This window comes from Alnus glutinosa, chromosome 2 (assembly GCF_958979055.1).
Source record: "Alnus glutinosa chromosome 2, dhAlnGlut1.1, whole genome shotgun sequence".
Classification (NCBI taxonomy): domain Eukaryota; kingdom Viridiplantae; phylum Streptophyta; class Magnoliopsida; order Fagales; family Betulaceae; genus Alnus; species Alnus glutinosa.
The window spans coordinates 12,698,349-12,715,554 of NC_084887.1; the positions used below are offsets into that span (position 1 = coordinate 12,698,349).

At 36.1% G+C, this 17,206-nt stretch overlaps 1 long non-coding RNA gene across 1 annotated transcript; it reads left to right on the forward strand.

The window, feature by feature from the left end:
- The first annotated feature begins 195 nt into the window (after positions 1-195).
- LOC133860177 (uncharacterized) lies at positions 196-17,206 on the forward strand. The gene is made up of 3 exons (XR_009898886.1): positions 196-354; positions 516-603; positions 16,785-17,206. It is a non-coding gene; the product is annotated as an uncharacterized LOC133860177 (long non-coding RNA).

Here is a 17,206-nt window from a genome sequence, read left to right on the forward strand (position 1 = left end):
TGCTACTATTTATATCATATCATTTATTTGTTCTTTTGGTGTCTTGTTATTATATATAATTTTCGGAGGGGGCAAAGGGGTAGGTCGGTGGTCGGTGGATAGATACCGTTAGGAATTGACTTTCCCTCCACGCAATTAACGATTTAATAGATTACCACTTTTGCCCTTGTTAAACCTTATTTTGATACGACCGATTCAGGGTCAATCTTGACATTTCAAGTTTTTGGTGGCCCACTGAGTGAAGTTGGGGTGCCCTGCTTATCATATTAGAGGACGGCGTAGTTATTTATACTGCAACATTGTTTGGGTGGAAACTGGGAAATATTGATCTCTTTGGCATTGAAGAGAGGTGAGGTTAGAAATTATTACCGCGTCGTTTCACCTATAAATATATCTCTTTTCGGTGCTTACAAAATACTCGCTCAGTAATTAAACAACTTTTTTTCTTTTTCTTTTTCTTTTTCTTTTTTTTTTTTTTTTTTTTTTTTTTTTTTTTTTTTTTTTTTTTAATTCAGAAAACGCAGCGAAGGAGGCAAAAGGTAACTATGGTGCTGCCAAGCTGTAGCTTGATTCAATTCTGTCAAGACATTTATGTGACTCAAGGTGATTAATAGTAATAGGATTGTTGATTTTCATTTTAAGAATTGAATTCTCACTCTATTGCATATCCAACTACTTAAAGTTTTTGTTAGACCACTTAATCACCGCTACGGATGATAAAGAAGTATATTTTATAACTAATAGAAAGTACATTTTTCTTGCAAAGAAATGTGTTAGTAAGAAGCATGAATTTACATAGAGAAATGATTGTTGTACAATTCTAGACACAATTTTAACAACTTTTTTCAAACTAGTCATTAAATCTATTTTTTTATATATGGTTCTACATATCCAATAGTTGAATTTTTTTAAAAAAAAAAAAAAAATTTATTGAAGTTGCACAAAAATTATATACGTATCATATCTCATTTACATATATTTTAGGAATAAAGGAAAATGTTTTGAGTGGTTGTGATTGTTCTTATATGTTTGTGATTCCTCTATATGCATGGATCAATATATATTAAAAAAAAAAAAAAACATATTAGCTAATGTATTACCAGAAGCACCTAATTATAATGTTGATTATGAAATTATAAGCTCTCATTTTTACTTTATAGTGCTTATGGCTTCTTGAAATTGACTAATTTTACTATTTTATAGGAAACTATTCAATTAAAGTAGCAGGCTAATCATTACAACAATAATTATCAAAATAAATTCGCCGGTAGCAGAGTGGACGTTTAATGAAACAGAAGTACCATTGCGAATTTTAATTTATAAGATAAAGTTTTAAGGCCTAGGCTAGCTGTTATGCATAAAAATAAATAAAAAATAAAAATAAAAAACGTTTATTTGTTAATGTTAGATCCGCATTTGATGCTAGATAGATGTAGGAATAGGAAACATTGAATCTTGGTTAATTAGAAGGTTATGTCGACTAAAAATAGGATTTGGATATATTTATTAAATGAATAAAAATTATTTTTATTATTTTAAGATTTTAGAATAATTAGTTATTTAACATGGTATTAGAGCATTTGAATCTATTCCTGTAATTCATCTCTAATTTTAATTAAATATTTTACATGATAGATTTTATTTATTAAGGAAAAATTTGAATTCACATGTGAAGATAAATGATAAAATATTAATTAAATGATTAAGAAATGTGTTACACTTACTAATTTTTTTTTTTAAAAAAAAGTTCATTTCTAAATGATATGTCATTTGAAAACGACTGTTAAAATATGTATATATATATATATATATATATATATTTGAGAAGTATAGCATTTTCAATGATTAAATATATATTGTTTTTATTAATCTATTTAAAGTAAATTTTGAAATAACTAATAATTAACTATATAGAAATGCTTTTGTCTTTTGCTATCGAACTCCCTACTTTTCGTCGCATTTCACAATCTGCCATATATTTGTATGAATAAGGAGACTGAGACTAGGATTGGGTAGACTGTTGGTGAAGTTGAAACTGTGCATGTCTATTCCGAAGGAGTTGGTTGTGGAAAATTCCAGAGAGTGATTGATATTAATTACAAAGCCACTAGCGATCGAGAGGACGTTTATAACGGTAAAAGGCAGGAAAAACTGGATTGAGTTCCAATATGATAAACTTTCTAGGTTCTGCTTTAGTTGTGGGAAGATTAAGCATGGGGATTAGGGTTGCTCAGCAACGGCCCTTAAATTATACACGGGATTGAGGTGGAGAAGCAGTATGGTGTTTGAACTACGGCACAGTCGTATGGACAAAATTCAGGTGGCCGGAGACGATGGTAGACGAGGATTTGCCACAGCGGAGGATCAAAGAACTGTGGCTAAACGTGTGTTGGTATAACGTCCTAGTAAAATTAATTAATTGATAATTAACTTCATAGTTTGTCTCCCTATCCTGTCTTATTCATGTAATAATAAGACCACAAAGATCTCATCATCTCCAAAAAGAGTCTGCATCGAAAGAATTTTACTTATAAATAAAGATAACAATTTAAAACGCACAATCATAATAAGAATAGCCAAAGTGAAATTAAAACATCATAACATAGATAGCTGAATTAATCTTTCAAGGTACGATCAAAAGACTAGTCACCGAATATAATACATATCCAGAACCAAAATCTAAGATTCATAACATAACTTCAAAAGTCAAGTCCTACACCTAAGAAGATAAAGCATAAAGAAAATATCTATCATATCCCGATAATAATCATCATCTTCGCTCTTTCTCCAAATGCACCAAGTGCCTCTCTAGGGCCATTATAAATAAAACTATCTATTAAACAACATATGTTTCATAGGTGGAAAGATACAAGCGTAAGTCCACAACTTAGTGAGTAATAATATACATGATATGCATGTTATCATATGGTGAGTTCATGTATTAATATAAATCACATGCATCAAGATACCATTATAACTTCACATTTCATAATGAAAAATAAATAGACTTCTAAATTACGGTATGTGTGAACAACGAATAACAAAATATCTAAATGTAAAATTTAAATGAGACAGATATTTTGTTGACGAAGTGAAAACTGAATTTAGAGAAAAACACTCTGGAGCAGCCAAACCCAAGAAATCCACTATCAAAAGACAAAGCTAGTACATAAACAGTAACACTCACATACCCGATGCAGCGATTGTATCTAGCACTCTGACGCGTAACCCAATGTGAGCGCCTCTCAACCAAGTCTCCTACTTGAAGGGGTCTTCTATGGATTCATTCACCTTACAGCTCCTCCCTAAGATACACTTCAATAAATGAGCACAGCAACAACACAATGACAAAGGCTTGAGAGCTAGCAGATCTCCACAATTTTTCCTCAAAATATACTTTCTAAGCTATGAAGAATTCAATATAGAATTTTGTAAATTGTATATGCCTAGAGGCCTCTATTTATAGGCTACAGAAGACCTAAATCGACACTGACTCAGTTTTCTCTAGGCAGCATCCGGACGCAAGTCGAGGCCATCCGGATGGACAACTGTGCGACTAGCTTTCCATAATGTGCTTCACGCAATACTATATCAGAGCCGCGTCCGGACGGTGTTGCCTTAGCATTCAGATGGTTGCACTTCTACTGCACGTAAATTCCATAATAAGGACTGGCGTCCAGGCAGTATTGTCCTGATGTCCGGACGGTTGCAATTTTTCTCCACGCCATGCCTTATCATGAATCGCGTCCGGACGATGTTGCCCTGTCGTCCGGATAGATGCAGCTATCTTCCCATATCTGTGTCTGTGAAGGAAATTCGATTTCTTGTCCAACTTTGATGAGCATTTGGACGTGTTGTCATGATGTCCAAACGGATGCAACCTTGAACTGTTTGAATCTTCTAGACATTGATAGGCGTCCAGACGGTATTACCACGTTGTCCAGACGGATGTTGCTGACTAATGAGCGTCTGGACGCTTTACTGGGCCGTCCGGACAGAAACAAAGGATCTGAGTTTTTTGAGTTGGAATATGCACAAAATTTTCCTCGAACACTGAAATAGCCTTCTTGCAGTTTGTTACAATGGAACTTGTCATAATAAGGCCTTTTCTATCTTAGAGAAAAAACCTTTAAATACTTTGAAGATTCTAGAATATACAGCATCCCTGTTAAAGCAGCAACATTACATGATAGTGATTTTGTCAACAGAATACAACCAATCGAAAACTAACAAACTCTCATTTTAGCCATTCTAGGACAAAAATCACTTGACTGGTTAAAATACTGAAAAATTGAATTGACTTCTAAAGATAAAGTGTGTGCATAAGTGTCAACAAAAATTAAAGCACAGCGGAAAGTAAATGACACACAGATTTTTGTTGACGAAGTGGAAACTCAGTTAAGAGAAAAACCACTCCGGGGCAGCCAAACCCAGAAATTCCACTATTCAGAAGATATAGCTAGATACAAGATAGTAACACTCACATGTACCGATGCAATGGTCGTACCTTGATCTCTGACGTGTAACCCAACACGAATGCTTCCCAACCAGGTTCACCTACCTGAAGGAGTCTTCAATGGAACTCCTTACCTTAGAGCCGTCCTCTAAGATAGACTTCGGTTTACAGCACATTACACTTGTAAAATGGCTTCAAAGGGATTGATAACTTCTCTGAGCTCTAATGGAATTCACACTGAATTCTTGCAGTACTCAGTGCCTAGGGGCCTCTATTTATAGGCTGGGGGCTCAAATGAGCGTCAGGCAAAAAATACCTGGGCACCGTCCGGACGAACAACTGTGCGACAAGATTTTTCGAAATATTCGCTGAGAAATCTTTCCTGTTTAAGGTCATCGTCCGGACAGAATGACACATCGTCCGGACGATCGCACGTCCGCTGCAAGTAATTTCCTTATAAGGCTCTCGAGCGTCCGGACCATGGGGGATGAGCGTCCGGACGGCTATTCTTCAACACGCAATTTCCATATCGGTAATGCGCGCATCCGAACCATGATAGGCAGTCGTCCGGACGGTTGAAGTCGAATCGGCAATTTCCTTCTTTAATGCACGCGCGTCCGGACCATAGCTGTCAGACGTTCGGACGGTCATATTTGAATTGCGATTCTTGCCTTAAGGAGACGCGCGTCCGGATGGGATACCACATCGTCTGGACAGTTGATTGATCTTCCCTTTCTTGGAACTTGGAAAGAAATCAGAAACTGATCGAGTATAGGGAGGTGTCCGGACATGCTGTTGAAACGTCCGGACGGATGCAAGTTGGCACAGAAACTTCTCGATACAGTATGGGGTCCGGACGGAATGAACACTTCGTCTAAACGGATGATACTGGTCTGTCTAGCGTCCAGACGGGATGACACGTCGTCCGGACGGATGGAACAGTGGACAGATGGGCGTCCGGACGGGATGGCTTGATCGTTCGGACGGCTAACAGGGAACTTAAATTTCTTCTGACTTGCAGACTCTGAATAGTGGAATCCCTGTTTACAGCATCTTTACACTTAAGTGATTTTGTCCAAACACAAAATGAGGCCAAAATACTAACAAATACATTCCCAGTTCAAAACTAAACATACCCTCCCTTTTTGTCTCAAAAGGACAAAGGGTAAATAGAATATAGAGAAACTACAGTTATAAAATACTCCCCATAGATGTCTCAATAGGACAAGGGTAAACAGAGTATATAATATCCCAAAATTACAGTTCCAAAGTCCAAACATAGGAAAAAGAAAATTATAAAAAGCCCAAAAATTCAGAAGTTTGTAAAACAACTGATAGTGGGAGGAACAAAAATCCTCAAAGCACCAAATCCTGCTGATCCACTGAACCAAGTGACGGAGAAAAATCCGTTCATTAATATGGATTTGTGCTACTTCGGCTTCTAGCTCCTGAAACCGGGTACCATAGACTGAAAAACTTCAATTACTTGAGTTTGCAAAGCCTGAACATGATTATCCGCAGATTGAAATCCTCTAGTCAACTAGTCTGCAAGATAAATGAGAAGATTCGCCACTGAACCTCTAACTAGTGCAGATCCAAAAAAGATGCTACGGAAGGCTCTGCATGAGCTTGGGGAAAAGCTCATCTAAATCCTGAGACCTTTGGAAATTGAAAGTTTTCCAAAGGATCCATCTATCGGATATTATGCTAGGAGCTGATGGACAACATATTTCTGAAAAAATTTAAACAGAAATCTACTCAAAAATAACATCACAAAGAAATATTAGATCATGTTAGTCCCAAAAAGGATGTGATATTATAACAGCTATCAATTGGATGCTCAAGAATTACAAAAGCAAATATAGCAATCCAAATGACCCAGATATATTAATATCAACCCAACACACAAACAAAAAAGGATTTTCATGTACAATATCTCAAGAAAAATATTCCAAACAACAGTTATTCCAATATTCTAAGAAGCACAAAAACTTAAAAGAATAAATGAAGACATAACAAATATCATGGAATGAGAAGAGATGTGCAGAGAATGCCAAAATCTCGGGAGAAATCTATGAGATAAACACACAACATGACATAATAAATCAATAAAAATATAGTGGTGTGCGGATGGCAGAGAAAGCAAAGAAACAGATAAAAGCCTGTAAGGATCACGTCTGGACATGTTACCAATGCGTCTGGACAGTCCACTTGCTAGACTAGCAATCGACAGGACCGCATGCGTCCGGACTGTAAGCCAAGTCTGCCCGGACGGTTCACACTGAAAAGTTGAAAACAGAGGAAAATTTGCGAAAATAATAATTTTCCCTAAAGTTAGCTCCAAAACATGCATGTATAAATAATTGATAAGACAGTCAAATAGCAAATCAAAAATATGCAATGATATAATTGAGAGTTAAGAATTTAATCAGCACGAATTTTCGTGTAAATAGAAATTTTAAATAGATTACTCAACTCATGCAATGCGTGTGTGTGTGAAAGCTTTCTCAATAAGGTATAAAGTTTACTGATATGATTTAATGCAATTGGATTTTCTAAACAAGAGAGAAAATCAAAGATAGATCAGTCAAAAGTCAAACATTATTTTACTAGGGCCTAGCCACCCTCATCTGATACACTCTCCCAAAGTTGCAATACTTTTCTTTTACTTAGTCCTTTAGTGTCCTTCTATTTCTGCAATGATTTGGTCACTAACTATTTCTATAGGGACAAGTTCAAGAACAAATTTATAGAACAATAAGCAGTGGATCTTTTAATTTATCCATATTTATTGATTTTTGAATGCTTTTTATCACTTGGTGATGTAACCTAGAGAGAATGCCAGAATTTTTAGGTTCTAGGTTCAACTAGCAAATTGGTCAATTTGACCTTCTTAGCAAAAAAAATCTCTCCCTTATCAAAATTTCCAGAAGTAAAAAATCAGAGAAAAAAAAAATGTACCTTAAGGGAGTTTTGGATAGTGCACAATTTTTCATCGCATGAGAAAAGTAACTATCTATAATTAAGATGCAACAGGTAAACTTAGCAAATATTAGGCATAAACTCTCAATCATATATAAGCATATTTAATCAATGTACAATGAACTGAGATATCAGGCAAAAACACATGCAATATCTGAAAAGCTATCAAAAAAAAAAATCTTCATCTTCTCCCCCAATTTTTTTTTTTGTTGAAAAAAAATCGACAGAAAAACAACAAAAACATGCTATATGAAAATAAACAAAAACGCCACCTAGCATGTGTGATGAAATCAAACCTGTTCACAAACAAGGTTCAGAATTTACCAAGACAGAAAAACAGCAGCCTGATGTGCTTTTTCTGTCATCCCCAAATAGTACCTGCAGAACTTTCTCAAGACAACAGAGAAAATATGAAGGATAAAATAAATGATTCCTCAAATAGAATGCAAGGCATGAATAAGATGTGATATGATAAATAATGCAATGCAAACATACCTGATATGCACTAGGATTTAGGAACCAAAATCCTAGACATGATGAGACTTCACCTTTACTAAGTGAGTCCACTCTCCCTCAAGGGGTGAATGGTCTCATCATTCTTGACCCATACCTGCTTGACCCGTGGAGGTGCTTTGCGGTTCTTGTCCATGTTGGTCATTCTCATTAGCATACCTTGCATCAGGCTCAGCAACCCTTCATAGCCATGGTTTCTATTGGGCTTCTGCAGTTTTCTCTTGTAGCACCTTGATTTGTGCTTCTTTGGTTTGCCACTCTGATTGGCCGGAACAAACTTCTACTGTCACTGCTGATACCGTGGAGCCTGATGTGCCATCGGAGGTAGAGTGCCTGATGTAGCTCTTGTTGGTAGCTCCTTCTAAACCTTCGACTTCTGAGCCTAGATCTGTAGACATTTGGGTCAAATGTGATCGGTGATGCCGCAGTGATGACAAGTGGGCAGTCTTCTTTTGTTTGAATGCTTCTTGACAGTCTCTGCAGATTTTAGGTTAGCATTCTTACAAATAAAACTGTCTTCACCTTTTATATGTCTCCTATGTGGAGGGACATATTTGGATGAGGAAGGTTTTTCAACTTTACCTTTCCTCGGAGCATCCTGCTTAATCCAAGATCTGTGGGTTCTTAACAGAAAACTATTTGGTCTAATATGACCAATCTTCCCACAATTATGACAAGTAAGAACAAACTTACCATGAGCTTGTGTACCAGTACCTTTGGATTTAGGCTTCACACAATTATTTAAGTAAGAATTTTCAGAATTATCCAAACAAGCAGTATCTACTATCACAGGATTAATAACAATAGAATCCAATTCAGAATCAGAAGCATGTGAATTAGAAGCACTCAAATCATCAACAATTAAGTTAGGCTTGTTAGAAATACCTGTATGAATACAAAGCATGATCTTTAAATTATCACTAGAGAATATTTTTAAGATATTTTCAGATTCTTTTAATGTAATCTCAAGTGAATTAATAGTGTTAAACAACATGGTATTCTCAGATTTCAAAGAGTTAATCAAAGCATGTAATTTAGACAATTGAATGATTAAAAACTCTTTTTCTTGCTTAACCTTTTTGAGCTCTTTATTGGAATTTTTTGAAATATTACTCAATTTAAGAAAATTCTCGAAAAGCTCAATATCAGAATTCTCTTCAGATGACATAGAAGAAATCATGATAGAAGAAGTCAGCAAAAATATGGATCACACTCAGAAGATTAGTCCAAAAAGAGTGTACCCGCTTTGTTACCAATTGAAAAATAAATAGACTTCTAAATTACGGTGTGTGCGTGTGTGTGTGAACGTGAAACCAAATATCTAAATGTGGAATTTAAATGAGACAGATATTTTGTTAATGAAGTGGAAACTCAATTAAGAGAAAAACCATTTCGGGGCAGCCAAACCCAAGAAATCCACTATCAGAAGACAAAGCTAGTACATAGACAGTAACACTCATATATCCGATGCAGCGATCGTATTTAGCACTCTGACATGTAACCCAACGTGAACGTCTCCTAACCAAGTCCCCTACTTGAAGGGGTCTTCTATGGATTCATTTACATTAGGACTCCTCTCTAAGATAGACTTCAATAAACGAGCACAGCAACAGCACAACGGCAATGGCTTGAGAGCTAGTGGATCTTCACAATTTCTTCCCGAAATATACTCTCAAAGCTATGAAGAATTCAATACTGAATTTTGTAAATTGTACATGCCTAGAGGCCTCTATTAATAGGCTACAGAAGACCTAAATCGACATTGATTCGATTTTCTCTTGGTGGCGTCCGGACACAAGCTGAGGCCGTCTGAACGGACAACTGTGCAATGAGCTTCCCATAACGCGCTTCATGCAATACCATATCCTGGCTGCATCCCGACGGTGTTGCCCTAGCATCCGGACGGTTGCACTTCTGCTGAACGTAAATTCCATAATAAGGACTAGCGTCTGGATGGTGTTTCCCTGACATCTGAACGATTGCAATTCTTCTCCACGTCTTGCCTTATCAAGGATCGTGTCCGGACGGTGTTGCACTGTCGTCCAGATGGATGCAGCTGTCTACCCATATCTGTATCTGTGAAGGAAATCTGATTTCATGTCGAACTCTGATGAGCGTCCAGACGTGTTGTCATAACGTCCGAATGGATGCAACCTTGAACTGTTCGAATCTTCTAGACATTGATAGGAGTTCAAACGGTATTACCACGTCGTCCGGACGGATGTTGCTGACTGATAAGCGTCCGAACACTTTACTGGGCTGTCAGGATGGAAACAAAGGATCGGACCTTTCTGAGTTGGAATATGCACAGAATCTTCGTTGAACACTGAAATAGCCTTCTTGCAGCTTGTTACAGTGGAACTTGTCATAATAAGGCTCTTTCCATCTTAGAGAAATAAATTTTAAATACTTTGAAGATTCTGGAATATACGGCATCCATGTTAAAGCAGCAACATTGCATGATAGTGATTTTGTCAATAGAATCCAGCCAATCAAAAACTAACACATAAGATGAATATGGATGCAGTATAGATATAGTACATGCTTATAACAAATGGATAATGTCATAATTTAATTCTACATATATAGTCTACTAGGATATTAGCCCCTTCCCATCAAGTTGGCACTCTCGAGAGAGATCTAAAAGACAACATTGGTGCCCCGGATATGTATGCATACTGTCATATACTAGCAACCCGACAGAGTCCGACCTCAGATGGCCAACGCTACTAGCAAAACCGTAAACGTGACCTCCATTCAAGCATGGTGCGCTAGTCACAAAAAAAATCATTGGATCCAAGGCCCATCATAACATAATCATAAAACTTTTGATCATAAGGAATAACCCATATAATTGTAAGCCCATGGCTGTTATCCCGCACGAGACGGTATACCATGACATACGATGTAATTTAATCTTCACCGTATTTTACATGCATGTTCTTTTAATTTCAATCGTCTCATTATTTCATTAATCATCATTCATTTTCACAAATAGAGTTCAAAGAAATCAAAATGTATTACATGTGAGTTGTAAACATGCATGTTTGGAACACAAAATAATCATGCTTATGCGAAAAAATAATAACAAGTACCCACGTGAGTTTTTACTTACTTGTATCGCAGTGTTTCCACAAAGTCCTCCAGAATGTCTTCGACCTCAAAATCTGATAAAAATCAATTATTAGACCTAATCTCAATTTAAAACTAACTCTAAGCTGTAACAAGCTCAAAATAGGTATTCCATCTGACTCACAAACCTTCCTGACACAGAGATCAAACGTTTGCAATATTACAGGGTTGAACGTTCAAAACATGAGGGATGATCGTTCAAAGCACAAAGATTGAACGTTCGGCCAGGGGGATCAAACATTTGTTCCTGGTAGAAACTTAGTTTTGAACCAAAACTACTCCTAAGCAACACCTAAGGTCTTAACAACTCTCCTAATATGGTTCTAATCCATAATAGGACATCACACAAAAATTACCACGTCTAAAACATCAAAACTCTAAACCTAACATTACGACCATTATAACAACTAGAAGATTGAACCTATGGTTAAAAGCTATAAAGATAAATCGACAGCATAATGAAAATGAAAGAACGAGTTTAGGCTATGAGGATTACCTCATAGTGAAAACATCTGCTTCACACCTAAGCACGCTCACACACCCTCACTATAGTAACTGTAGCTTAAAGGGGTGGAATAAATCATTAAAGGGTGTGGTATTTATAGGGAAGAAATCGTAGAGGATAAGGATGAGTTGATTTGCCACCTATCAAACGTTTGGTACTCGGGTAACAAACGTTCGGGTACTATTGTGAACATTCTTCGTACGAAACGATCGTTGGATGTACAACCTGTCGTACATACCAAATGCATGGGATGTACTTTCTGACACATAGTACACCACGTCATCGAACATTCGTGGTGGGAAAAACGATTATTCGTAGTGGGAAAATATATCATTCAAGGTTCTCAGCGAACGTTCGGTCAACTCAAAAAAGTCAAAAGTCAAATTTGCAATTAAGAACTATTTAATCCTATTAATAATATGGGGTACTATAGGTGGACAGAGGAGATTCACATGGAAGTAGTGTGAACCATGGTAGTCGATTTGCAAAAGTAAAATTCACAGGATATAGGGGATTTGATTTTGATTTTGGAGAGGATTTTGAACGAGCAAAGGCGATTCGATTTTCCAACAAAAGGGTGGGCTCAAAAATGAAAGGTATGGATGATTTACCAAAGGACTTCAATATGGTAAGAGAGGAGGAGGAGGTGTGCGTCTGAATGAGCTAGCTGGGTATAAGAATATTGAAGGATATGTAGCATCGCAAGGTTTGGAAAGTACCATAAATGCATAAGATTTTATGGAAAACACAAATCCAGCTGTATTCACCCAAAAATCGAAGAGCAAAATAAATGATATCACGATGACAAGGGTAGGGGCTGTGTTGGGCAGCCCCTAGCAATGGAATAAATGATGTGAAGGGGGAAGTGAATGTTAATACCAAGGAGTGTTATCAAATTGATGATGTGGAAAACAACAATTCTAGTATAAAGAAAATTTATGAAAGGGACAAAGACACGATAGAAGTGTAACATAAGTATTCTCGGTAAAAAGTGGAAATGGTGAGTGAGAAAAGGTGTGGAGAGCTCGAGAGAGAATGCACATTTTTATCCTATTTTGGGATATTTATTGAGAGTGACGAGGAGGAATGTGGGGGGAAAAGAGGGAAGTGATAGAAAAAAATAATAATTGGGGAAGACAAAAAAAATTAGGGCGTTAGAGGTGGAAGAGAGGGGGAGGAAAAATATAGTATTGGCGGTGGCTGGATTCCAGCACTGCCAAGCACCATGAGTCTCATAAGCTGGAATTGTCAAGGCCTTGGGAACCCACGAATAGTTCGTGACACGAGAAGAAGCCCATGTTTTTTGTTTCTTATGGAAACAAGAATATAGCAACACCGATTGAATTTCTTAAAAATAAGAATTTGGTTCATTGGGGTTTTCATAGTGGACCTCATAGGAATAAGTGGGGGGATTAGCTCTACTTTGGAAGGAGACTAAGGAGGTAAAAAATTCAGCTAGGCATATTAATGTTGTTATTACAATGGATGATTATGAAATTATATGGAAGTTTATAAGATTTTACAGACATCCAGAACGAGCTAAACAAATTGAATCATGGGAGCTTTTAAAATACCTGAAATACTTGTCTACTTATCTGTGGGTTTGTGTGGGGGATTTCAACGAAATTATTGACCAATCAAAAAAAATGGAGTAGCATTATGGAGTGAAGGGAAAATAGAGTTGTCCCGAGGTATTTTGGAGGAATACCAGCTATGTGATTTAGGATTTCAAGGGTCAAAATTTACATAGAGTAACAAAACAAGAGATTTTAATGTTTCTAAAGAAAGATTAGACTGGGTTGTGGGAAACACAGAGTGGTGTGAGATGTTTAATGCCTCAAAGGTAATGGTGTTGGCTGCAAATAGTTTTGACTATAAGCCTCTTTGGGTGAAAATTTTCAATTGGAATCCAAGGGGAAATATTCATACAAGGGATTTAAATTTGAAGTAAGCTTGACTACAGACGTGGGATGTAGTGAAATAATTGAATCAGCTTTCAGGAAGATTGTGACTAGTCATACTCCACTACAGATAGCCCAAAGGAGATTACAAAACTGTCAGAGAATTAACCCGATGGAGTCAAGCAAAATTTGGAAATTCAAATGCAACTCTCAAGGCGAAGACAAAGAATCTTGAAGATTTGCAGAAGTAGGAAAGCTAAGAGAACTTAGAAGAAAAAAAAAAGAAAAAGATTCAAGGATGTATAGATGAATTATTGGAGTAGGAAGACCTAAAGTGGAAGAAGAGAGCAAAACAAAACTTGTTTCAAATGTAGATAGAAATTGTAACCTCCAAGATATTAATTAAGTGCTAAAAACATAAATTAGACTAATTAAGTGAATAATTAGATAAAATGTGCAAAAGGAACACTTAGAAAACATTTAGAATTGAGTTTTTGGGTTGGGTGTCCAGACGAGTCAGTCAGTAGAGTCGAGTCCCCTAGCGTGTCTGGACAGGTTGCGGACGGGTTGGTCAGTAGGTTCATTTCTCGGCACATTTCCGGACGAGGGCAAAAATCTGTGTCTGGATTGGCTTGGCAGGAAGTTGCATTTTTTAGCGCCTGTCCAGATAGGCTAGGGTAGAAATTCGCTAAGCGAGATTTTCAACTCATTTTCTCCCATCTTCTCCCTTTTTTTTTTTCCCCGAAAAAGCTCCCTTCTCTCTCCTAGGGTTTGCTTATAAACCCTATATTCTAGCTTTTTGAAGATTTCTAACTCAAATCCAACATAAAAAACATGAACCTCGGGGTAGAATTACTATTTTCACCAATTGATTCGAGGTAAATCCATGAACCCTAACTTTTTCTATTTTGGGTAGATTTTTGGAAAGTTGAGTTTAATCTCTTATTTTTCTTTAGGTAATTGATATTTTGAGGTGTAGAGCTCCAGATTTTAAGTCATAGAATATAACGTCTTAAATTTGAATTTAAGACCTTATAATAATACAAAAGAATATAGGATTATATGAATATTTAAAGGATTAAATACTCATTGGTATTTGACCTTCTTATATGAATATTTATAGGATTTAGTATTCATTGATATTTGAGGTACATTTATAGTTCCAGATTCATTAATTGGACCTTAAACTTCAAAATGACGGAAATAGGATCAAACGAGCTTCGATTTAGTTGATTCAAAAACTAGAAAACTCTACTCAAAGTTCTCTATCTTCTCTCCGAATTGTATGATTTTTGGACTTCGTCTAAGATGTGAAAACATTCGCGAATTTACACAAACCCTAGTCTGTTGAGGGTGATCTATTCGCAGCTTCTGGCGATCGATCCAAGGTGCCTTCGATCCCAAAAATTTAGGGCTCGATCATAGTTGCACTCGATCCACAGAATGCAGCGCTTGAGTGACATAGAATTGCAGAGGATAAATATCACGCACCAGCTGTCCTCTGATTTTTATACAAACTAATCATTTCATGCAACGGCTCACTAACCAGGTGTTGTGTTCCCAGCCATTGATCAAGATCAACCTAGGCAATCCTAGCCCTTCATTTGTGTATAAATAGGAAGGACCTCTCTCCTTTCTCTCTCATGGGTAGTAGATAGCATGGGCTCTGGGTATCTTCAAGTTTAGCAACTCCTTTCTCCTTAAACCAGACAAGAAGAAAGCTCTTCAAAGCTCTCAAGCACTCTCTCTTTCTCTTTATTTTCTCTCTCAGCCAGCATGAGTTCCAGTAGCTCATGTCCTTCTTAAAGCTACAGAAAACTCTCTCTGAATCTCTCTCTCGGTCAGTACCTCTCCTCTTTAACAAAGTTGTAGAGAACTCTTTCTCTTGGTTCCCTCTTTCCCGATCTCTCTGAGGTCTCTCTCTTGGTTCCTTGTGTCATGAGAACAGAAGAAAAGAAATGAGGAGGAAGTAAAACAAGTTCTCTCCCTCTTTGTTTTGGCCAACCTTGTTCTATGTGTTTGGAATCTTTGAAATAAAATATCCCAATATCATTTTGGAGATATTTTGGGTAAGCCTCTAAAAAGCTTTGGTTTAGTTTTTATAATTTTAAAATTATTGGGTTGTTTAAATGTTTATTGCGCTTTAAGGAGTGTTTTCAAAGTGGTATATGTATTTAGCAAATACGTCATTATAATGCCCAAATAAAATTGGATATTTTATTAATGCGTCGTTACACTGCCCAAAATTCTAAAAATATTTTTAAACATTAGTTACATTAATGTTGTTATTCTGCCAAATTTTGTAAGGTTATTAAAAAAAAAAATTATCTATAGTTATGCTGTTATGCCGCTCATATATTTTTAAAATATTCTACCAATTTATTTATACTAATGGGATTGTTATGTCTATTTTTATAAAAATAATATTACATTTTTAGCATACTAATGCTATTATAATGTTTATTTTACTTTATAAGTATCTAAAGCATTAATTAAATAAATGTCTTAATAATGCCTATACAAAAATATGTGGTAATATTACCTACCTAGTTTTATAAGCCAACATAAGGTTTAGAAAAGCGTTAAAGAGCTATAATAAATTATTTAGAAGCCAAAAGTAACGAAAGTGTTAAAATAGGTTTTTAGCGATTTGTATTAATTCACTATTACATGTACAAAACTGTATTGCAGTGATCACTTGTGTGGATATTCTCTGAAAGCGGAAAATGAAGTATAAAATACTTACTGATTGTGATTCTGATTTCCATAATCTAATGATTATAGATTTGGTTAATTATATGCGTGTGAATGGAACATTGCATATTTTACATACTGTTGTAATTAAGGATTATGCAGGGTTAATAGTAAGTTGGGTGTTGTGGCAACCAATGGATAGGTACGCTGCTTGTGCGAAAAATAATAATAAGTAAAAGCTAGCTTGTCGTGGTGGTCAATGTGCTAGATAGGTTATGGCTACTTAAATTGACTGTCGAGGTAGTCAATGTACTTGGCTAGTCGAGGCAACCAACGTACTAAGAAAACTATGACTACTAGTGCGGTAAAGCAAATTAATAAAACCAGGGGTTTAAGTCCCACGACACATGGTGAGGGAGCAATGCCTCTAAAGAAATTCGTTAACGGAGTAATTGCTCTAAAAACGAATGGAGTGAAAGAAAATAATTTAGACTTTGCATATAAAACTATCATTACATCTCATCATTGCATTATTTATGCTCTGAAAAAATCAGTAATTATTATATTATTGAAACAGTTGACTCACTTATGTGTATATGAGATTGTGGTAATTTCCACAATCTTATAGATGATTGTGCAGGAATGGATGTAGAACGTCAGGACAGTCAAGATCATTATGCCGATCATGATATCTATGGATGAGACTATCAGTTGCCTCTTTTGCGAGATAGACTACCTTGTTTAGTCTATCCTCCTTTTATATAAGCTGAAATTAACTTCTATACATTACTTTAATATGTAATATTTTCACTTGAGGTTTGTAATGTATTAACACTATGGTAACGTAGTACCAATGCCGTATGTGGCACATATGTTACAGCTTTAATGTATATATTATGTAAGGACATTCTGATCATATTTATTTATATTGAGGTATTGTAAACAAGCTCTTATATGTTATAAGGGAATCATCTCTCTCTTTCAAAAAACAAAAAAAGATATACATATTTTTTCCCTACGAAA